We start from the raw sequence: 24,960 nt of genomic DNA on the forward strand, positions 1-24,960 counted from the left end.
CAAATGCTCCTCGGTCCTTACACCTTGCTTCCTACAGAACCCCCCACTGGTCTCCCCTAAGCCTCGGACCTCTGGTCGCCTGACTCCCCTTTCGACGCCCCCATTCAGCATGAAGTAGCCAGAGATCAGAACGCCCCCCATTACACCAAAGATGTCGGGATATAAGGCCAACTGGCCCGAGGCAGGGGAACACAATCAGATTCACAGGTTGCATCAGACCGAAATTCTCCGGACCACCCAGTTCCAGAAACTGCCCTGGAGACATTCCGGACCACCCAGTTCCAGGAACTGACCTGGGGACTTTGAACCCAGCCCAGCCTTCCCACCTTTCGAGGGGCGGGACTAACGGTCCCCCAGGATACCCGAAAAGACCACCAAATAAGGAATACCCTGTGCCCTCCCAGATTCACCACACCCCTTTCCCTTCTTCCCCTATAAAATGTTGCCCAACCCTCGCCCGGCGCGACTTCTCTGGCCCCTTTCTCTCGGACCAGTGAACCTCGCCCAGGAGCGCTCCCTAATAAAGCTCACTTGAAGCTTTCCTCTGTTTCGCGGTGCTGTTTGTTAAGATCCGACCTTACAATAAGTTTTTACATAAAAGAAGAATGTTGTACCATAAGTCACTATCTGGAGTTTTACTCCTAGAAGTTGGATTCTCCTGGGTGAGGACGTGCATATATATGTAACAAAGATACATTCAGTCAGATGGCTCATAACAGTGCTTGTTGATCTGGTTACATCACATAATTCTTTAAACAAAGTTTTCAGTGATTGTCTTAGTCATCCTTTATCACATTCTTTATAATGTACTGTTATAAACTCCTCTATATCATTATTCCTTCAAATATCCCAAACACAGTAGAGCCCATCTAAATTCCCAAAGCTCATATCCAAAACTATACATCGTAAAACTCCCAAGACTTTGAAAACAGACACGGCTGCCATTCATATATCCCTATATGATCCTTTCGCAATTATTTACCAAGTCCTTACTGAGGGACAGGCACTGTGCCAGGAGCTGTTGTTCGCAAAGTGTTACGGCATTGTTCCCAGGGCTCACTGTGTGAGACAGGCACTGAGCAGACCAAACACGCTGAACAGGATGGGGTTGTCAGAGAAAGGAGGGGGCACGGCAGCCAGCCTAGTTTGGGCGAGTGCCGCAAAGAGGTACCCAGTCGGCGGGGTCCCGAGAAAGTGGGGAGGAAAGTCATCCCAGGCAGGGTTCAGGGTGGCTAGTAGAGCGCAACGCGCACGTTAAGGGAGGAAGGGGCAGACGACCCGAAAAGTTGCTAGCGGCAAGGTTGGATGTAACTGAGACTTGGGTGAACCAAGACTGCGGGGTGGCCCGGAGGCAGAGCTTCATCACTCGGGGCTGTTGGCTGGACAACGACGTGGGCGGGGTGGGGGGAGGGGCTGCAAGGACCCGCTGGTAGAAGAGTAGACACCGACGGCAGGAAGAGTAGTCAGGAGCGTGAAGAAATTGACCGGAAGAGAAACTATAAGATTAAAGAGTCAGTGACTTTAAAAAACAGCGTGAAAGGTATTTTTGAGGTAAAATAAAAGATTTGACGACCCGACGGAGAAGGAACTGACAATGGCACGCACGTTCAGTATCGCACGCTCCGACATATTCTTGAATGAATCATCACATGTCACTATCTAACCATCAAGTGGATCCGGATCAAGTTTAATTTTTTTGTTGTGGTAATTAAGACACGGGGATATGCCTAAGCTTGATGAGTCACGTGGGAAACCTCTCCAAGGCCTTTTACAAATGCCCACCCGGAGGGAAAAAAGAGGTGGGCTTACAAGTTATGGCCACTTCAGCCTCCTCTCAAGATGTAATTCAGGCGGGCAACGCTGCTGGGTGAAAATTCAATACACAGCCAAACAACATATCAACACTCTTTTCAATATCAGATTACCATAAAGATAGGATAGCAAATGCCGCGCAAACCCCCTCACGTCCCGGTCCCCAAGACCCTTCTTCATTGTCTTCAGTAGTTTAGCCCGTACAGCCGCCAAAGCAGGGCGGACTCCAGCGTGCCACGCATGGCGCATGCGCAGGACCCGAGACTTGGGAGGAGAGCTGAGGTTCTGAGGATGTTTCCCAGAAGCCCGGGCCACTCGCTACCGGCCTCCCTCTCGCTCGCAGGCCGCGTGACGTGACTCCGCCCGTCACGTTCCTCTGTCGCAAACGGTGGTTTGCCAGCGCCCCCTTGCGGTCCGGTTGAGCGCTGCGGCCGTGCACGCAGGGCCAGAGCGAGCGAGTAGGGCAAGCGCGGAGGGTCCCGCCGCCGCCGCCGCCGCCGCCGCCGCCGCCGCCGTCACCGTAGCGCGCCGACCTGTGGTGGCGCGGCTGAGTGGATAGGAGCGGAGCGGGGGGTGAGGGGGAAGAGGACGCGCGGAGCGGGGAGGGAGGAGGCCAGACGAGGCGGGGGGAGGGGGAGCAGCGGTGGCGCAAGCCGCGCGGAGCCGCGCAGCCCGGGTCCGCTCCCTGCTCCGCCGCTGCCACCCGCCCCAGGCAGCAGAGCCGGCGCCCCAGCGGCCCCCGGAACACCTCAAAGCGAACGAAGGAGTCCATGTTGGGGAACTTGGCGGCGGCGTGACGGGGACCTAGGGACTTGCAGTGGGGCCGCCGCCGCCGGAGCCAGCGCCTCGATCTCAGTCGGAGGTAAACACGGGCCGACCCTGGGGGTGGACGGGCGCGGGCAGCTGTCGGGGGAGGGTGGGGGTTACGGGCCGGCGCAGAGCCGGTGAGCGGGCCCGGGGCGACGGGAGGGCGGACAAAGTTTCGGAATCCGCGCGGCCCAGGCGGCGTTCTGCGCACGGAGGAAAGTTGAAGCCGCTTCTCGAAGCGGGGAAAGCTGCGGCGGGGAGGGCCCCCCCTTCCCTCTCGCCACCCCACGAGGGCGGCCCCGTTTCGGCCGCCGCCGCCTAGCTGTCGGTACCCCGTCCCATTTCCTCCTTGTGGCCTACCCGCCTCCCGCCGCCTCCGCCGGCGCAGCCCGTACCCGCCCAGGGGTCCTGGGGGAGTGGGTTGAGGCTAGAGGCTCAGCTACAGGGTCGCTACACGTCCACCCCCTCCCTCCGGGGAAACGTGTCCTTCTGGGCTTCCGGGCGCTCCCTGACCCCCGCGCCCGCTTGACTCGGGAGACTTTGCTTTTGTCAATAGCGTCCAAGCCAGCTTGTGAAACCAAACTTTACTGCGCCGTGACCTCTCGGAGTGCGCGACCAGGGAAGTGCCGGCGCTTCTGAGCATCCGCGTTTACCCCATGCCCTGAATTTCAAACTCTTCTCCCACCGCCGATTTTTAAACCAATTTCCTGGACTGACAACAAAAGGGCCGGGAGATCTAAACTTAGCTGCACCAGTCGCCCCTCCTCAGATACTAGGAATTTTGAACCGTTGAAGTCAAATCTTAGAGGTGGCTGGCCGTCTTGCTCCCCATTTTGAAAAATTGTTCTAAAAGTAAGCGCCTGATTTAGAGTAGTTGATTAAAACATTCAGACTCGAACGCGGAATTTTAAAATATCCTCAAAGTATTTCTGTACCGCATTACATAAAGTGTCTACGAGGTGAGCGTTTTTCATTCATTTTGGATTGCATTTTAACATCTTTGTCATACTGCTAGTGAACTAAGATTTTTAGGCAAAACTGACCAAAACGTTTTTAATGTAATGCTTTGGCTTAGTAGATGCTGTTCTAAAATTTTCCCAATTTGGGAAATTCACTGAATATTGGAAAGAGCATGTTTAATAGATGCATTTCTTTCATTTTAAGAGAGAAGCTAATTCATACATGTGACCACTTACCTCAGTAGCAAGGTATTGATGTACATTCTTAAATAACTGGTCGTTTTTGTGTTTTATTGGTATTAAAATTTTGATATGTAATCAGGTCTTTTTCCAGACTGTTCCTTTCTCTTTCCTGTTTCTTTGGCAGTTGGCTTAATCATTTCACTTTTTTTGCTCTTGGCTAAGAGCTTCAGTAAAAAGTTTGTGGGACTTTTGTTTTTGTTGTTTAACTTACTGCGCAGAAGAAATGAAACTGTCTTTGGATTTCTTTTGTCTTATACTATCCTATCAAAGATAATCTGAATTTACTTTGTATTTTGTTTATGCATTATGAAGGTTTTTTAAAAAAAATTAGAAATTCTTATTGTAACTGCATTTTTTCACTGTATTATTTTTTGGTGCTTGCAAGTATAGTAATAATCATTCCATTTTACATTCAGATAGTGACCTTTTTGCCTGATAATTTGAGTACATCTTAAGTTTTTGGCTGGGTAAGATTTGGATATCTGCTTACTCTAAGTGTATTCATGCTGTAAAGACACTCTTCACTATGTTAAGGGGGAAAAGAACTGTGGAAGAAAATGGAAAATTGTTCCTAAATATGCTGCCTGAAACATATGTCATGGAGAAATTTTTAAGGGAAATTTTTTTGTATGCCTTTAGGCAGTGGTAACGGGGTTCTTGGGTTAAGATTGAAACTTTTCAGAGATCATTCAGCTTCCCCATAATTCTTTGGGGACTAACCAATACTTTAAGCAATTTTCTTTAAAAGTAAGCAGTTTTCTTTAAAAGCTGTGCTGTTAATCAGAGATAGGATGAATCAATGCTGTTACATGATGTTGATTCATCAGTAGCATCTTTTAGTAATAAGAGAGTGCAGAATTATCCTACTCATCTACCTAATACAGAACTTTTTTTTTTTTCTTAGTTTCATCAGTGAGAAATAGTTGTAAAACCTTACTAAGGAGAGTGGCAGGCATAAAAGTAATAAAGAATCAGCCCTAGAATAATTTTCATTGTAACTTCCTTTTAGTAAGCTCTACCATCATTTGCCCTTGTCTTTTCGTGATGTAAGTTGGATCTTGACTTACCTTGCCCAGTGAAATAATCTTTTCTTTTTTAAATTAATTTATTTTATTTTTGGCTGCGTTGGGTTTTCATTGCTGCTCACAGGCTTTCTCTAGTTGTGGCGAGTAGGGGCTACTCTTAACTGCGGTGCGCGGGCTTCTCAATGCGGTGGCTTCTCTTGTTGCAGGGCACGGGCTCTAGGTGCGCGGGCTTCAGTAGTTGTGGCACGCGGGCTCAGTAGTTGCGGCTTGCGGGCTCTAGAATGCAGGCTCAGTAGTTGTGGCGCACGGGCTTAGTTGCTCCGCGGCATGTGGGATCTTCCCAGACCAGGGCTCAAACCCACATCCCCTGCATTGGCAGGCGGATTCTTAACCACTGCGCCACCAGGGAAGCCCCAGTGAAATAATCTTAATTGTATCCTCTGTCCTGAAGAGTAAGTTAATAGCTTTGTATCTTATCTTGCATCCCAGGGCTAACTTTTAGTAGCATTGACTAGAGCCTAGAGTTAAAATACCCTTTATCATTTTATTGCTGTTCCCAAGACTCATCTTTGCATTGTTGTGGTCCTTGCTTTTCTTATTTAAAGCCGTGGCTTTGTAATTCCTAGTACTTAAGCACATAAAAGTTCAATATAAAATTTAAAAACAGCATTGTCATCTCTCACAAAATAATGTCCTAAAAGGTTTCACCATGACCTTTCTTCACCTAGAATCTTTAACACTCAACAGCCAGAGTGATCCTGATAAAATATATCAGATCATGTCACTTCTCTTCTCAAATGGCTTCCCTTCTCAGTAGTAGTAAAATCCATAATCCTTATTATGGTCTCCCAGGCTCTGAGCCTTTTGAGTCTCTTCATCCTCTCTGACTTCATTACTTCACTCTTTCTGTAGCCACACTTCTACTCTACTACTGAAGTGTTCTTTGATTACTCCGTAAAACACAGGCCCTCCTCCCACATTTCTTAGCCCTTTTTAAGCCAGATTTTTCTCCATAGCACTTAACACTTTCCAATATACTGTAGAATTTGCTAACCTAAGTTTATTATATTTTTTTCTTTACTCAAATGCAAGTTCTGTGAGAATTGGGTTTGTGAGTTTGGGTCACTGTTTTGTCCCCAAACACTGAACAATGTCTGACGCACAGTAGATACTTAACAAATACGTAATGAATTAACATGCTTTCAGCTAGAAAACATTGAAAATAGTAATTGTGGTTTGAAACTTGAGACTATGCAAGTCTCATTCTTTTGCATAAACTGCTAATATAACTTGGAAAAAAGAGATGCTAAAATGGAATCACAGTGGTCTCTTAACATTAAAAAAAAAAAGAAAAAAGTTTGTTGGAGGAATGTGAGCGCCCAAAGAATACTGTGAAGGTCAGAGAGGAGGTGAGTGTGGTATTACAGAAACCAAAGGAAGAGAGTATTTCAAGGGGAGAGTAGTCAGTAGTCAAGTGATGATGAGAGTTGAATAAGGTCAGAGCTGAAAGATTTTTCTTTGGGGAATCCCCTAGCAGTCCAGTGGTTAGCCCTCCACGCTCTCACTGCTGAGGGCCCGGGTTCGATCCCTGGTCCGGGAACTAAAGTCCCACAAGCTGCCTGGCATGGCCAAAAAAAAAAAAAAAAAAAGATTTTTGTTTACGTTTAACAACATGGAGCTCATTGGGTTTTTGAACAAGCAGAATAGTAAACTTATTTTTAAACCAATGCTCTAGTAATTGCATAACTAGATCTAAAAGTACTGGGATCAAAGATTAAGAAATTATCTACTCACATTACAGAAGAGACCTAATGTTTATCAGATATTTACTGTGTGCCAAACACTCTGTTCTAGACATTTTGCATGAATTTTCATTTGATCTTTTCAGCAGCCTTGCAGTATTGGTTGTATTTAATCCATTTTACAGAAAGGAGTCTGAGGCTCTGGAGAAGTTAAGAAGTCAGATGACTTGCTAAGTGTCAGAGCACTTGCAAAGAATCTATACCCAAGTCCATCTGACTCTTTGGCCTTTAGTTAGTCGTTACGTCAGTTGACCTCCCAAACTCTGCATCAGTGTTGTCTAGTAGTAGAACTTGCTGTGATGATGCAAGTGTTCTGTATCTCTGCTGCCCAATATAGTAGCTGATAGTAACTGTAGTAGATAGTGGCTGTTGAAAACTTGAAATGTAGCCAGTGCAGTCGGGGAACAGAATAGTGGTACTGTGTTGGACAGTGCAGATATAGATCAAAAGAATCCCATGAATAATAAAGGAGAGTCTTTTCTTATTAGAGATGGAAACACATATTCCTCATTTGAAAGGAGTACTGTTTTGCTTATATTCTAGTTTTAGATGCTGTAAATGAATATTTGTAAGTAATCTTCTTTTCCTTTTTTTTTTTAAACAATCTCAAACTTTCAGAAAAGTTCCAAGTGCAATGCAAAGAACTTTTCCCCCAAAGCTATTTGAGAGTAAGTTGCAGATGCAGGCTCATCACCCCAAACAAGGACAAGGACTTTCTTTCTGTTACATAAACAATATTAAAATTAGGAAATTAACCTTGCTATATTACTACCATATAATCCTCAAACCTCATCCAAGTTTTGCCAGTCTTCACAGTAATTTCCACTATAACAAAATGATCCAGTTCAGAATTTTGTGTTGCATTCATTTAATTGTAATGTCCTTCAACCTAGAACAATTCCTTAGCCTTTTATTGATTTTCATGACCTTGACACTTGGAAAGATTACAGGTCAGTTTTGTTGTAAACTTTCTCTCGATTTGGATTTGTCTGATACTTCTTCATGATTGGATTCAGATTGTGCATTTCTTGGTAGGAGTATCACAGTGATGATACTGTTTTCTCATGGCATCCTATCAGATGGCATAATAACAGTTTCTGTTTGTCCCCTTACTGATGATGTGCACTTTGATCTCTTAATTAAGGTGAAGTCTCCTAAGCTTCTTCACTGGCAAGTATTTTTCCTGTCTTAGTAATTAATAAGTACTTTGTGGGGAAGTATTTTGAGACCATATTAAGCCCATTCCTTATCAAACTTGCTATTTGTTGATGTTCAAATTGTCCCAGCTTTGGCCAGGGACCAAAAGCCCCTTTAAGCTAGTTTCTGTATTCTTTTGACTTGCTTTGAGCACTTCCTTACTTTTTGATACAAGAAAATGTTCCAGGCTCACCTTAAACTTTCCTTGCCACAGCCCTGGAATCAACCATTTCTCCAAGGAGTGGTTTCTTTTAGTGGAGAAAGGAATTTAGAAACCAAGATTTGAGCGCTGTATTTATGTCTCCATCTATATGTAAAAAACCATGAGTTGGTACCAGTTTCTCCAATTTCAGTACACAGTGTTTGCTTTAGTTTTCTCCTTCTCAAAATTTGTAACTACTTTCTTTTAAAAGGAATAGCCTAGCTCCCATTATCATCCTTAGTGTATTTACTTAGATGATCAATCCCTGGTATGTAACCAGTTTCCCAGTGCTACTGCTGCTTTCTCCCCTGTCTTGCATAACATTTTCACTTTGGCTCTGACACCTTGTGCCAGGATGCATTCCTCATTCCAGGCTTCTCTTATACCTCATGCAGAGCATCTTGCCATTCTGCTTGAGTTCTAGTACCTCACTCTGGGTTCTTTCACCATCCCTCATGAGGACACCTTGGTCACAGAGTTGGGTTCCCACAAATCCAGGAAGAATAGCAGCATACAGACATGTTCTTTTAAGGATTATAGTTACTTGTTTCTACAAAAGATTATTACACCAAAAGTTATAGTGAAAATTAATGACCAGATATGTTCTCAACTTTTAATTTAACCCCCCTTGAGATTCTCACATCTCTTAGTGATAAGACTGATCTTCCTCCTCATTTTTCCTTAGAGTTCTCAGATGTACTTTTGAGAGAGTCTTCTTAATGTAATTTTAGTAGTAAGGTAAAAATTAGTTGAGTTCTTTTGTATATAGGTTTTGGAGTCAATCAGACCTGGCTTTGAATGCTGATTGTCCCATATACTACTGACTGTCACCTTTCCTAGGTGACTTAATCAATGTCCCAGTTTCCTCACCTATTTTACTTTTAAGTAACATTTACCTGAGTCCAGTGGTAATAGCTGCTAACTCCATCTCTATCTTTCATCCCCTTAAGTTAGCTCTGTTTAGTGAGTGATTTTCAAGCCTTTTTAGCAGTGTTCTAGTATTGAATCTTGGTGGTGTTTTAATTCTTAGAATGTACTGTGGTATGTGTTTTGAGGGTTAAATGTGCAAAGGTGTGCCAGAGTATTCAGTTCATTTCCTGATATAAAGTAGGCATTCTCTCTACCTTTAGTTCTGTGCTACAGGTTTGTTGATATCTGTGTGTCTATTAGGTCTGGGGATGAAACATGGCCTTTGCTCTTGGGGAGCTTAGTCCTAATCAGGCCTTCTTTATTGCTCCCCAGTGTTGTTTGTATTTTGTCCTAACTAGTTTTCCATAGCTTCCTCGCTTTCCCCCCTTTCTGCTGCTGGATTATTTTCAAAACTCCCAATTTAAACATCTCAGAAGCTACTCTCAAAATAGATAAGTGAGAGAGAGGTGGATTTTTCCTTAGTGATTCTCTACTTTTTACAAAACACAATTTAAGTCCTACCTTGGACTTAAACTTTAAGTCCCTTTACATTCTGGCCCATAATTATGTCTTTGCCCTTATCTTCTATTAGTTTCCTAAATGAATTCTTTCTGACTAAATTAGTCCTGAAAAGTGACCTGTACCTCACATTTGGCACTTAGCATATGCTATTTTGTTGTTCATCTTTTGTATCCTATTTTTGCACTTCCACTTTTTGAAAGGATATAGTATCTTAATCTGCCTTTGTAGTCCAATGCCAGCCCCAATACCCTAATCATAGTAGTAGTTCAGCAGCTTAAAGTAAACAGAAACAGAAATATAAACATTAAAAAGAGCAGCCACAGCAACATTGCTTTGAAAATTCTCTGGGATCAGTGAAACAGCTTACAAATGATACATGATTTGTTAACATAAATATTTTGTATGCCTGGATGGCCTGTCAGGAAAACTGTTTCTTTAAACTACTGTGCTAACTGGGGATAAAATAGTAATAACTTAAAATTTTGTAAGCTGTCATTTACCTGAAAACCTTATCATAGAAAAGCCTTCTTCAGGGGCTTCCCTGGTGGTGCAGTGGTTAAGAATCTGCCTGCCAATGCAGGGGACACGGATTTGAGCCCTGGTCTGGGAAGATACCACATGCCGCGGAGCACCTAAGCCCATGCACCACAACTCCTAAGCCTGCACTCTAGAGCCCTCGAGCCACAACTACTGAAGCCCATGCATCACAACTACTGAAGCCCGCGCGCCTAGAGCCTGTGCTCCGCTACAAGAGAAGCCACCACAATGAGAAGCTCGCACACTGCAACGAAGAGTAGCCCCTGCTCACCACAACTAGAGAAAGCCCGCGCGCAGCAACGAAGACCCAATGCAGCCAAAAATAAATAAATGAATGAATTTATTAGGGGGGAGAAAAAGGCTTCAGATAGGACAGCTTTAATGATTTAGGCCATATTTCTTTAGGAACTGTTGTACATGTCCAGTTACTTGGATGTAAACATGAGTAATATGAGGAAGATGCATGAAACAAAATATCTTTATTGTTTCAAAACTGCTACAGAATTAGATAAAACTGAAACAGAACATGAAGGAGAAACAAATTCAATCAAGCCCTTAAAAGAAGTTTATAGTATGTTTCATATTAATGTAACCATTCCAACTTTCTTTGATTATTACTTGCATGATGTAATTTTTTCCCATACTTTTATTTCCGTACTTTTATTTACTATGTCCTTATGTTTAAAGTGAGTTTCTCCCCCCACCCCACCCCATGATGTCATGATTCCCTCCTGGCTGTTCCTAAAGGCAGCCATGGAGCTCAATAAAATTTACTTTCCTGGAAAAAGAAAATAAAGTGAATTTCTTGCAGACAGCATGTCAGTCTTTTTAACAATCCAATCTGACAATCTCTTAATTGATGTATTTAGATTATTTGCATTTAATGTAATTATTGATATGGTATGCTCCTTTGTTCCCCATTTACTGCCTTTTTTTTCATTCTTATCCTAGGGCTTTTTTTTTTTTTTTTTTAACATATACATATATCTATTCTTTTTCAGAGTCTTTTCCCACATAGGTTATTACAGAGTATTGAGTAGAGTTCCTTGTGCTATACAGTAGGTCTTCGTTGATTATCTGTTTTATATACAGTAGTATGTATATGTTAACCCCAACTTCCTAATTTATCCTTTCCCCACCCCCAACCTTTCCCCTTTGGTAACCATAAGTTTGTTTTCTGAGTCTGTGAGTCTGTTTCTGTTTTGTAAATATGTTCATTTGTATCATTTTTTAGGATTCCACATATAAGTGATATCATATATGTCTTTCTCTGTCTGACTTCACTTAGTATGATAATCTCTAGGTCCATCCATGTTGCTGCAAATGGCATTATTTCATTCTTTTTTAATGGCTGAGTAATATTTCATTGTATACATGTACCACGTCTTCTTTATTCATTCCTCTGTCAATGGACATTAGGTGCGTCTATGTCTTGGCTGTTGTAAATAGTGCTGCAGTGAACATTGGGGTTTATGTATCTTTTTGAATTATGGTTTTCTCTGGATATATGCCCAGGGGTGCGATTGCTGGATTATATGGCAGCTCTATTTTTAGTTTCTTAAGGAATCTTACACTGTTCTCCATAGTGGCTATACCAATTTACATTCCTACCAACAGTGTAGGAGGGTTCCCTTTTCTCCACACCCTCTCCTGTTTGTAGACTTTTTGCTGATGGGCATTCTGGCCAGTGTGAGGTCATTGTAGTTTTAATTTGCATTTTTCTAATACTTAGCGATGTTGAGCATCTTTTCATGTGCCAATTGGCCATCTGTATGTCTTTGGAGAAATGTCTGTTTAGATCTTCTGCCCATTTTTTGATTGGGTTGTTTTCTTGATATTGAGCTGCAAGAGCTGTTTGTATATTTTGTAGATTAATCCCTTGCTGGTTGCATCTTTTGCAAATATTTTCTCCCATTCTGTGTGTTGTCTTTTTGTTTTGTTTATGGTTTCCTTTGCTGTGCAAAAGCTTTTAAGTTTAATTGGGTCCCATTTGTTTATTTTTGTTTTTACGTTCATTACTCTAGAAGGTGGATCCAAGTAAGTCAGTCTTTTTAACAATCCAATCTGACAATCTCTTAATTGGTATATTTAGATTATTTACATTTAATGTAATTATTGATATGATATGTTCCTTTGTTCCCCATTTACTGCCTTTTTTGGACTAGGTGAATATATTTTAGTATTCTACTTTAAATTTATCTTTGGCCCTTCTTTTGGGCTGCATCTCTTTGCATTATTTTTTAGTGGTTGCTTGAGACCTTCTCTTGACAACTTGAAATGTGCCTAGTTTGAATTGAAGTGTGCAGTAAGTATAAAATACACACTAGATTTAAAAGATTTACTACCACAAAAATAATATAAAATGTCTCATTTAATATATTTTTTATTGATTATATGTTGCAGTATTAATATTTGGACATAATAGGGTTAGTAAAATTTACTGAATTGATTTTATCTGTTTTAACTTTTAAAATATGGCTACTAGAAAATTTAAAATTACATATGCAGCTCACATTATATTTCTGTTGCACAGTACTGCTCTAGGGATCATAATATATATGCCAGAGGATTTACTTAGAATTCATATTTACTGGTTGAAGTAAATGTAGAAGCCCTATAATTCTCCAGTGACATCTATCTTATGTTGTTATATGTATTAACACGTATACATGCAATGAAAACCCCATTAGACAATTATGCAATTTTTGCTTTCAATAATCATACACTTTTTAAAAGGACTTTAGAGAAGAAAAAGTAGTTTCTTAAATATTCCTAAATAGTTACTATTTTGTTGTTGCTCTTTGTTAATGAAACTTCAGTTTTCTCTCGTGTCATTTTTCTTCAGCCTGAAGCACTTCCTTTAGCCTGTCTTTTAAAGTAGCCCTGCTGGTGATAAATTTTCTTAGTTTTTCTTCACTGAAATATCTTCTCCATTTTCATTTCATTTTTCTTTTGAGTTAGTCTTATTTGATGTACACAAAACTGTCAGTTTTTAAATTTGTGCCTTTCACCAAGTTAGGGAGGTTTTTTGGACATTATTTCTTCAAATATGTTTTCCTGTTCCAATCTCTTTCTCCTTTTTCTGGACATGATTAGAACTTTGGATATTGTCCATAGGACCCTGAGACTCTTCATTTTCCTTCAGTCTTTTATATCTCTATTCTTCAAATTAGATCACTTCTATTGTATCTTCACATTCACTGACTCATTCCTTTGCATTTCCATCCTGTTGTTGAGATCTTATTTCAGACATTGTGTTTTTCACTTCTGAAATTTCCTTTTTTTTTTTTAATATAGTTACTATTTATCTGCTGAGAACCTCTGTCTTCCTATTCATTTCTAAAGTGTTACTTTCTTCCCCATGGAGCATAACTTATTTATATATTTAGCTTAAAATCATGCCTGACAAATGTGTTGGGTAAATATTATCTAAGGTTATTATACATATTAATAAATCATTCATTCAAAGCTGTTTATTGGGCAGTCATTTGAAGGCATGGTGCTGGATCCTGGGTTATATAGTGAATAAGGCAGATCACAGCTTAACAATTTTGTAGTCATTTGAGTCATTAAGGGTGTTACTGCTTCTCACTGTTTGAATATTTTTAATATTTAGTGACTTGGATTAATATTTGTTTTATTTTCTGGCAAAAGGCTGGTGAGTTCCAATCCTACTACTTACCACTGGCTTTGCGACCTTGGACAAGCTACTTAATTTCACTGTATGTAAAATGGAGATACCTTCTTCAAAAAATACTCTAACAGTTAAATGAGATAACTTATGATATATCAGAAAGTAATGGCTAGACCAGGACCAGATGGCTTCACAGGCGAATTCTATCAAACATTTAGAGAAGAGCTAACACCTTTCCTTCTCAAACTCTTCCAAAATATAGCGGAGGGAGGAACACTACTGAACTCATTCTACAAGGCCACCGTCACCCTGATACCAAAACCAGACAAAGGTGTCACAAAAAAAAAACTACAGGCCAATATCACTGATGAACATAGAGACAAAATTCCTCAATAAAATACTAACAAACAGAATCCAACAGTACATTAAAAGGATCATACACCATGATCAAGTGGGGTTTATCCCAGGGATGCAAGGATTCTTCAGTATATGCAAATCATTCAATGTGATACACCATTTTAACAAATTGAAGGATAAAAACCATATGATAATCTCAATAGATGCAGAAAAAGTTTTTGACAAAATTCAACACCCATTTATGAAAAAAAACCTCCAAAAAGTAGGCATAGAGGGAACCTACCTCAACATAATAAAGGCCATATATGACAAACCCACAGCCAACATCGTTCTCAGTGGTGAAAAACTGAAACCATTTCCTCTAAGATCAGGAACAAGACAAGGTTGCCAACTCTTACTGCTATTATTCAACATAGTTTTGGAAGTTTTAGCCACAGCAATCAGAGAAAAAGAAATAAAAGGAATCCATATTGGAAAAGAAGTAAAACTGTCTACTGTTTGCAGATGACATGATGCTATACATAGAGAATCCTAAAGATGCTACCAGAAAACTACTAGCGCTAATCAATGAATTTGGTAAAGTAGCAAGATACAAAATTAATGCACAGAAATCTCTTGTATTCCTATGCATTAACGATGAAAAATCTGAAAGAGAAATTAAGGAAACACTCCTATTTACCGTTGCAACGAGAAGTATCACATACCTAGGGAGACAAAAGACCTGTAACGCAGAAAACTATAAGATACTGATGAAAGAAATTAAAGGTGATACAAACAGATGGAGAGATATACCATGTTCTGGGATTGGAAGAATCAACATTGTGAAAATGACTGTACTACCTAAAGCAATCTACAGATTCAGTGCAATCCCTATCAAATTACCAATGGTATTTTTCACAGAAATAGAACAAAAAATTTCACAATTTGTATGGAAACACAAAAGATCCCGAATAGCCAATGCAGTCTTAAGAAAGAAAAACGAAGCTGGAGGAATCAGGCTCCCTGACTTCAGACTATACTACAAAGCTACAGTAATCAAGACAGTATGGTACTGGCACAAAAACAGAAATATAGATCAGTGGAACAGGGTAGAAAGTCCAGTGATACATCCATGCACATATGGCCACCTTATCTTTGATAAAGGAGGCAAGAATATACAATGGAGAAAAGACAGTCTCTTCAATAAGTGGTGCTAGGAAAAATGGACAGATACATGTGAAAGAATGAAATTAGAACACTCCCTAACACCATACACAAAAATAAACTCAAAATGGATTAAAGACCTAAATGTAAGGCCAGACACTGTAAAACTCTTAGAGGAAAACATAGGCAGAACACTCCATGACATAAATCGCAGCAAGAGCCTTTTTGACCCACCTCCTAGAGTAAGGGAAATAAAAACAAAAATAAGCAAGTGGGACCTAATAAAACTTAAAAGCTTTTATACAGCAAAGGAAACTATAAACGATGAAAAGACAGCCCTCAGAATGGGAGAAGATATTTGCAAATGAAGCAACTGACAAAGGATTAATCTCCAAAATATACAAAGCAGCTCATGCAGCTCAATATCAAAAAAACAAACAACCCAATCCAAAAATGGACCTAAATAGACTTTTCTCCAAAGAAGGTATACAGATTGCCAACAAACACATGAAAGCGTGTTCAACATCACTAATCATTAGAGAAATGCAAATCAAAACCACAATGAGGTATCACCTCACACTGGTCAGAATGGCAATCATCAAAAAATCTACAAACAATAAATGCTGGAGAGGGTGTGGAGAAAGGGAATCCTCTTGCACTGTTGGTGGGAATGTAAATTGATGCAGCCACTATGGAGAATAGTATGGAGGTTCCTTAAAAAACTAAAAACAGAACTACCATATGACCCAGCAATCCCACTACTGGGCATATACCCTGAGAAAACCATAATTCAAAAAGAGACATGTACCACAATGTTCATTGCAGCTCTATTTACAATAGCCAGGACATGGAAGCAACCTAAGTGTCCATTGACAGGTGAATGGATAAAGAAGATGTGGCACATATATAAATGGAATATTAGGCATAAAATGAAACAAAATTGAAATATTTGTAGTTAGGTGACTGGACCTAGAGTCTCATACAGAGTGAAGTAAGTCAGAAAGAGAAAAAAAAATACCATATGCTAAAACATATATATGGAATCTAAAAAAAAAAAGTGGCTCTGATGAACCTAGGGGCAGGACAGGAATAAAGACGCACACGTAGAGAATGGACTTGAGGACACAGGGAGGGGGAAGGGTAAGCTGGGACAAAGAGAGTGGCATGGACCTATATACACTACCAAATGTAAAATAGATAGCTAGTGGGAAGCAGCTGCATAGCACAGGGAGATAAGCGAGGTGCTTTGTGACCACCTAGAGGGGAGGGGTAGGGAGGGTGGGAGGGAGGGAGACGCAAGAGGGAGGGGATATGGGGACATATATATACATAAAGCTGATTCGCTTTGTTATACAGCAGAAACTAACACACATTGTAAAGCAATTAATAGTGTTAAAAAAAAAAAAGGGAAAGTAATGGCTAGAAACAGTGTGAAAATCACAGCCAAAAGTCCAGTTCTTGGGGCATTTGAAGCCCCAATAATAAGATTAAATTTCGGAGAGGATCGCAGTATCTGCCCATGCCTGATGCTAGCATGAAAAAGTGTTGTTTTTTTTTGTTTTTTGCTTTTTTTAAAAGTAAGTAAGTTTTCATGGTATGTAATAACATTTCTAGGTTAGAATAGTAGTGTATCATAGGAGTAGGATTGTGAAATGCCTCTTTAAATTATGTGTGAAAAATTCCTTTGAGAACACATTCATCATATACTTACATAACATAATAAAATTGTGTTTATCTCTGAGCTAGCTACCTAGGTTGAGTTTAAGAAATTCTGATAATAGGTATAGCTAGAGTAAAGAGAGAGTGGATGTCCTGTGTACTATACAAAACAGTTGCTCCCCCCTCCCCCCGTATTAGTTTCACTATAGCAACTTGCACAATTTGGAAGGGATTAGTACAAAGGAAGTGACATTTCTTGAGGAACCACTCAATTAGTACAAAGGAAGTGACATTTCTTGAGGAACCACTCAAAGAATGACATTTAACATCTGTGCAAAAAAGAGACTGATTTCTAGAGTTGAAATTCTATAATGTAAAGTTTTTAAAATCTTGTTTAAACAGAACAGAGCAATATTTCAGAAGCAATGTTTTGAACCTTGTCCTTTCCCCCCCACTGCTATAGATGAAATTCATTTCCATTCCTCTGTAACAAGCATTTGTGTACATTATTTTGTGTTTCCTCTCCTTTAATTCTTAGGATTTGTTTGTTTATTTGCGAATGTTTCCTGTGCCTTACATAATTTTCCCATCTCCTTTTTTGGGAGGTAGGTAGACAGGGATTACCATTTAAATTCAGGAATCTGTCTAAGGTAGATTAAAGGTTAAATTAAAGAAATGGTCTATAGTTTTCCTGTTTGGGGTTAGAAGAAAAGTATAAAAAGACTCCAGTTCTTTCTCTGCTTCCTTGCTTCCTTCCAGGATCCCCTTTCCTCTTGGGTATTCTGCCCAGATATGAGGGTACATTGCTCTTGATCCCAAGGGCTCCTGTAGTCCTCTTGGGAGGTTTGTTGTGAGGTGAGTCTCTTAACACCTCATTGTTCTTTTTTGCTTTTTTGTCTCTAGTAGGCATAAGGTTTAATCTTCTAAATGTAAACTCTACTTTTCCAGACTTGTAACTCTTGCCTTCAGCAGACCTGTAATAAATGTTGAGGAATGGGTGATGGAAAGAAACAAAAATGTAAGAGCTTCAGGTTTGCCTTTATCATTTAAATTAGTGCTTTAGTAAATGGGGTTGAGAACATGGAGGTGAGAATCTCAAGGACAAATGAAGATTACATAATCACTTCCTTCTTCTATTCCCTCCTCCATACCTTAGGCAGGGGTGGGATTTATTAGAGAAGAATTGCGTAAATATATATTGAAATTATTAGAGTACATATAACATGCTGCTGTTCTATAATTGTTTCTCATTTGGAGAAACAGTGGAAGCCTGTCATATAATTATGGTATCTTTATCTAACTCTTTATGGTTAAACTATCCAAGCATGTAGAAGGCACTCATTTTTCTTTTTAAATTAAAGTACTGCATTGTAGGAATATTCTTCTCATAGAGTGGACAACTGTCACATAAGAGTAACCCAACGGGAAGCCATCTATAGTGCCTGTCTTCCCCCATACAATGAAAAACCTGCTAGCTCTATACCATCACTAGGGTCTTAGAACGGATCTCTTTTTATAGTTCTGTCTTAGAATTTAGTGGGGTTGTGAAGTTGTGTCTGTTGCTTTTAATCTCTGTGTCTCCCCAAGCAATAGGTATGTGTTGTCTGTGAGACCTTTCAGTGCTACAGAAATACAGGAACCCTCAGATACCTCCTCTCAAGCTCAAATGTGGTGATGTAATTTGGGTGGTCTCTGTGTTGATGATAAAGACTGAGAGTATGAGTGAAGTCGTCAGTGAAAAAGTACCTTTGTTGAGAAAGTTGGTTTATATTCTAGCCCATGATTGCTCTCTCATGTCAGTCTTTACTTTTAAAAACATTTTAACATTTATTAACATATAATAAAATTGACCTTTTTGGGGTATGTAGTTCTGTGAACTTTAATACATGTTTAGATTTTTATTACTACCACCAGAGTCAGGATTCAGAATGGTTCCCAGAAAACTGCCTTGTGCTATCTTTGTAGTCTAACCTTCCCCTGACACAGGCAGCCACTGATAACGGTTCTTCATTACTACAGTTTTGACTTTTTGAGAATGTCCTATAAATGCAATTATGTATCAGTAGTAGGTAATCTTTTGAGACTGGCTTCTTTCACTCAATATATTGCCTTTAAGATTCATGTAAGTTGTTGAGTGAAACACCAGTTCATTTCTTTTCGTGGCTGAGTAGTATTCCACTGTGTGGATGAACGTATCATAGATTGTTTATTTTGATGAAATCTAGTATATCAGTTTATTCTTTTCTTGTACTGTTTTTGTCTGGTTTTGGTATCATGGTAATGCTGGATTCATAAAATGAATTGGGAAGTATTTATCTTCCAAACTCTGGAAGTGATTGTGTTATTGAAATGTTTAGTAAAATTCACCAGGGAAATTGTCTGGGGCTGGAGGTTTCTTTTTTGGAAGACTTTTAACTACAAATGCAGTTTCTTTAAATAATACTGGGGCTATTCAGTGCTATTCTACTTAATTAGTCTTGCTAGAGGTTTCAGTTTTATTGATCTTTTCAAAGGATGAGCTTTTGGTTTTATTGATTTTTTTTCTTGTTTTTCTGTTTTCAGTTTCATTGATTTTACATTTGTTCTTTAAGGATAATTTCACTAGCTTGAAGATTTTGGGTTTTTAAAGTTCTTTTCCATTTTAAACTAAGAATGTTGTTTCACTTCCTTCTGGCCTGTGTTGTTTCTAATGAGAAATCAGTAGTTATTCAAATCATTAACCTATCTTCCCCACATAAGTAATGTATTGTTATTTCAATCTACTTGTAAGATTTTTTTTCCTTTGTAATTTTCAGCAGTTTGTGGTGTGTCCAGGAATGAATTTCATTGGAACTATCCTGTGTGAGGTTTATGAGCTCCTTGAATGTAGAGGTTTATGTCTTTCAACAAATTTGGGGAGTTTCCAGCCATTATTTCTTATTATTACTCTCCTTTCCTCCCCTTCTTGAGCTTTTGACAAGAATGTTAAGGTTTTGGCCTTGATTCACAGTTTCCTGAGGCACTAATGATTTTTTTCTTTTTCTATGTTTTTCTCTCTGTTGTTTAGATTGGGTAATTTCCTTTGCTCTGTCTTCCAAGTTCACTGACTTTCCATTTGGCTATTGAGTCTGTGCAGTGTATTTTCTATTTCAGTTATTACGTTTTTCAGTTCTAAAATTTCCATTTGGTGGCACTTTATTTCTTTGCTGTGATTTTCTAGCTTTCCATTTGTTTCAAGAGTATTTGATTTTACTTGTTGGAACATTTTTATTACCTGCTTTAAATCTTTGTCAGAAAATTCACCCAGTGCTGTAATATCTGTGTCTTCATGGTGTTGGTTTCTGTGGGTTGTCTTTTCCCACGAGTGTTTGAGATTTTCCTGGTTCTGTGTATGCCAAGTAATTTTGGACATTTTGAACAACTTAACAGGTTACTGTCTCAAGCTCTTTCCTCTCTGTTATATATCCATGGTATTTTCTAGATCCCTAGAACACCCCCCCCACCCCCACCCCACACACACTTTTCTGTCTTCTGGCTAGAAAGCTCAGTCTTCGTTTACACCACTGTGCTGTATACTTTCCACAGTTGCATATGGAGCCGAATGACAGGAAGACGGGAGAAAAATCAATGAGATTAGCCCAGAGTTTTTCAGTCAGCGAGTATGGTACCTTTCCCTTAGAGTTTTAGGCTTCTGCTGACCCTGCTGCTGTCACTGTTGCACCTATCGCCACCACAGGATTGCTTGGGAACTGGGTCATGGGGAATGAAGAACAGAAAGAAAAAAAAAGATTTCCTTCACTCTTGAGTATTGGGAGGCCCCTTTCCTACTCCTTGGGCAGAGCTAGATGGCTTTTCTTAGAGTGCTAGCCTGTGCACGCGCGCGCTCGCTCTCGCTCGCTCTCCCTCTCGCTCTCGCTCTCGCTCTCGCTCTCGCTCTCTCTCTCACTAGTGGTCACTTTATAGGTTTCAGGCTCCATGAAGCCCAGGCTGGAGGGAAAATTGATGGGGAAGAAATTATAAACGCACTACCAGTTTGATAATATATCAGATTTTGGGCTCTTCCCCAATCTACCTGTTATTGCTTACCTTTTAATTTTCAGTTAGCTGCTCCATTTATTCTGTCTAGGTTTTATAGTTTCATTCAGTGAGATTAACAAGGTAGAATGTGCTTATTCCATTTTACACAGAATGGAAACTTCCCAGTCTCACTTATTATCTGTTTTAGAATGTCATGGCAACTTGAATCTCCTTATTTTGTAGTTAAATATGGTTTCTCAATTATATCTTATTTTTTTCAACATATATGTGATCCTGCCATGTATAACAGTGCAAGTTTTGTCAAGGACATGATGCTACATTAAGTGTAGAAGGAAATGGGAACATTAATTTTTCTTTTAGAGTAATAGCATAGTTTTCATGAACTCTTACCAAAATTATATTACATTTGAAAAACTGTTTTCCTATTTTCAATTTAATCTATTTTCTCTGCCTGAGGATTTCTGGCTTGCCTTTCACTTTGGAAATGTTTTAGTTTTTATTCATTTTAACCTTTTCTAAAAATGATTCATTTCAATAATTAGGTTATTGCTCATCATAGAGCATAGTATGAGGTGACATCCTTCATATTAGTGGAGCCTTTTGGCACTCACTTCCTGTTGCAGACACTGTAAGAATGTTAGAGACATTCTGAAGGCATAGCTTTACTTCCTGGATCGATATATGAAGCTGGTTTTATTATAAGACCTATAAATGTGGGTGACTTCAGGTTCTTTATTTTCAGTTTACCTGGTAAGCTACAAGACATAGGATTATCTGTTCATCAGTGAATGGTGCTGAGAAAACAAGCCTTTTTTTGGATATAGGTCTAGAATGAAGGAGTTGAATATGAAAAGATTCCTCGAAATTGCTACTGTTGATCAACTGCTGACAAGCAACCAAATTACTGATAACCCTGTCAAAAACTGAACTAGATAGAAAGTACTTCCAGGGCCTGATATGCAATAGTAACTGGAAGCAGAGCATGTGTCTTAGTCTGTTTGGGTTGCTATAACAAAATACCAAAACTGCGTGGCTTGTAAAGAACGAAATTGGGACTTCCCTATAAGGCCAGCTGGCCCGAGGCAGGGGAACACAATCAGATTCACGGGTTGCATCAGACCGAAACTCTCCAGACCACCCAGTTCCAGGAACTGACCTGGGGACTTTGAACCCGGCCCAGCCTTCCCGCCTTTCGAGGGGCGGGACTAACGGTCCCCCAGGATACCCGAAAAGACCACCAAATAAGGAATACCCTGTGCCCTCCCAGATTCACCACACCCCTTTCCCTTCTTCCCCTATAAAATCTTGCCCAACCCTCGCCCGGGTGCGACTTCTCTGGCCCCTTTCTCTCGGACAAGTGAACCTCGCCCAGGAGCGCTCCCTAATAAAGCTCACTTAAAGCTTTCCTCTGTTTCGCGGTGCCGTTTGTTAAGATCCGACCTTACAGTCCCTGGTGGTGCAGTGGTTAAGAATCCACCTGCCCATGCAGGGGACACAGGTTTGAGCCCTGTTCTGGGAAGCTGCCACGGAGCAACTAAACCTGTGCACCGCAACTACTGAGCCTGCACTCTAGAGCCTGCGAGCCACAACTACAGAGCCCGCATGCCTAGAGCCCGTGCTCCACAACAAGAGAAGCCTCCGCAGTGGGAAGCACGTGCACTGCAACAAAGAGTAGCCCCCGCTCACTGCAACTAGAGAAAGCCTGCGCACAGCAACGAAGACCCAACACAGCCAAAAATGAATAAATTAAAAAAAAAAAGAATGAAATTATTTCTAGAGGCTAAAAGTTCAGGATCAGGGTGCTACCATGATTGGGTGAGGGCCCTCTTCCAGTCAGACTTTCCCTTGAATCATCACGTGGTGGAAGGGATTAGGGATCTTTTTGGAGTGTCTTTTATAAGGCACTAATCCCTTTCATGAGGGCTCCACCCTCTTAACTTAAGTACATCCCAAAGGCCCCCCTTACTAATAATGCCACATCACCTTTAGGGATAAGGATTTCACCATGAATTTTGGGGGCATATAAACATTAAGACCATAGCAGCATGTAAATGAATCCAATAAAACAAAAATTGATTGAGTTTTCAGTTTTACTGTTGGTTGGTATTTATAAAGTTGGGGTGAAATTCAAAGTATTGGCAGGAATGAAAATTTTGTTGCTGTTTTTGTAAATAGATATCCTAATTTGTTGGTTCTCCATTGAATTATTTTCTGATTAAGAGTTTTATTTTTTTATTATTTATTTATTTTTTTAAGAAGATGTTGGGGGTAGGAGTTTATTAATTTATTTTTGCTGTGTTGGGTCTTTGTTTCTGTGCGAGGGCTTTCTCTAGTTGTGGCAAGCGGGGGCCACTCTTCATCACGGTGCATGGGCCTCTCACTATCACGGCCTCTCTTGTTGCGGAGCACAGGCTCCAGACGCGCAGGCTCAGTAGTTGTGGCTCACAGGCCGAGTTGCTCCGCAGCATGTGGGACCCTCCCAGACAAGGGCTCGAACCCGTGTCCCCTGCATTAGCAGGCAGATTCTCAACCACTGCGCCACCAGGGAAGCCAAAGAGTTTTATTTTTAACTAAAAAAATTTGATGTTGAAAAAATATGTAACTTGTGATCATGAGTAGAGAGATTGGTGTGTTGAAGGGCAAACACTTTGTTTATTAAAGACCTGTAAATTATTTTTTTAATTCATTACATTCAGTTAGATATTAACATACTCAGATCATTGTATGAAAATGTACTATGTTATAAAATTTGAAGAAAGAGAAAAGATACTTTTCTCCACCTATATGTCTAAACATTAGTCTGAAAAGCTTTTTCTGGGGATAAAACTTTATTGCGTGGGATCAGGTACAGTGTGTGTTTCATGTTTGCCTAATGGTCACTCCCATAGAGGAAGTGTAAAATAGTCAGAATCACCTTACCTGTTTGCATATATCCTTCGTTTGTTTTAAAAATTAAAATCCTCACTATCATGTTCAAGTTGACAATCCCATTTTTGAGTCCTTTAAGGATGGAAATGCTATAATGGTACAGAATAGTTGGGTGGGGGTAGAAAAATACATTTTAAATATACTTGGTCTTCATTGGGAAGCCTTTTTTTGCAAAGGCGTATGTTGCAAGGATACATCAGTGCTCACTGTGTGCTTCTATAATATCCTGTGCTTACCACCATTACAGCATCTGCTATACTCTGTTGTTACTGATTTTTGTTTTTGTTTTTATCAGATGTGTCAGTGCTTAAGGTCTAGTGGTACCTAGAAAATATGGAGCACTGACTAAATATTTAATAAATAAATAAATAGAAAATATGGAGTACTGACTAAATATTTAATAAATAGAGAGAGAGAGGGAGGGAGGGAGAGAGAGAGAAAGAGAAAGAGAAGGAGAGAAAGAGGCAGGCTGTAGAAATGTGGGGAGTCCGGTGTGGGGCCGGTTGAAAAAGAAGAGAAAAAAAAGAGAAAAGTGATTACTGGCTAAGGATACTAAAATCTGGAGTTCAGGAAGTAATTGAAATACTAGTAGTTGAATTTCTGGGCTCTTTAAATATCTTTTTGTATATCTTTTTCTAAATTGCTTTCTTAGGTGGTAAGCCTAAGTGTATTTGTTGGGGTAGATTTTCTTCTAATTCTCCATTACTCTGTTTTCAGTCGGTTTTCTCCTATATGCTGAAATGTGTTTTCTTGTGCTTCTCCCTCCCTGAACAAAATGTTTTCATTATTGTTTGCTTCCAGTACATATGTGTGTCTTCATATCTGCAGGCATATAGTCACTCTGTCGAAATGTTTTATGTTCTAGATAAATTATACTCACATCTGGGGCCCTCTGTAATAAGTACTTCTTTACTTTGCTAGTCTCCTTTCTTCTGTACCCAAGTTAAATAAGGGAGCAGCCAGGTGAAAATGGAATGAAATAGGACTAATTTTCATAATTCCCTCTCCAGAAAAGTTTGATGGAAAACCGATTACCTGACTGCTCGACCTGAAGCATCTTAAGGGTAAGAAGCCTTGTAAATATTTGTATACTTATTAAAAACTAAATGACACTCTTAGGTACCACCTAGGAGGTTGTGGTTGGAGCTTCACTTAAACATGACCTCTTCTTTTTTGCTGGAGTTGCCATATGTTACGGCATTTAGTG

General features: G+C 40.0%; 1 protein-coding gene across 7 annotated transcripts in view; it reads left to right on the plus strand.

Moving 5' to 3' along the window:
• The first annotated feature begins 2,535 nt into the window (after window positions 1-2,535).
• Window positions 2,536-24,960, plus strand: part of SCAF11 (SR-related CTD associated factor 11) — a 71,192-nt gene continuing 48,767 nt past the window's right edge. For 6 of the 7 annotated variants that reach the window (XM_073788787.1, XM_019934564.3, XM_019934566.3 and 3 more), the window contains exons 1-2: window positions 2,536-2,674; window positions 24,764-24,817. The gene's annotated coding sequence lies outside the window, so the exon portion shown is untranslated. The remainder of the gene's footprint in view (window positions 2,675-24,763; window positions 24,818-24,960) is intronic. The other variant, XM_019934565.3, reaches the window with a different exon arrangement.

The sequence above is a fragment of the Tursiops truncatus genome, chromosome 11 (genome assembly GCF_011762595.2).
Source record: "Tursiops truncatus isolate mTurTru1 chromosome 11, mTurTru1.mat.Y, whole genome shotgun sequence".
Lineage (NCBI taxonomy): Eukaryota > Metazoa > Chordata > Mammalia > Artiodactyla > Delphinidae > Tursiops > Tursiops truncatus.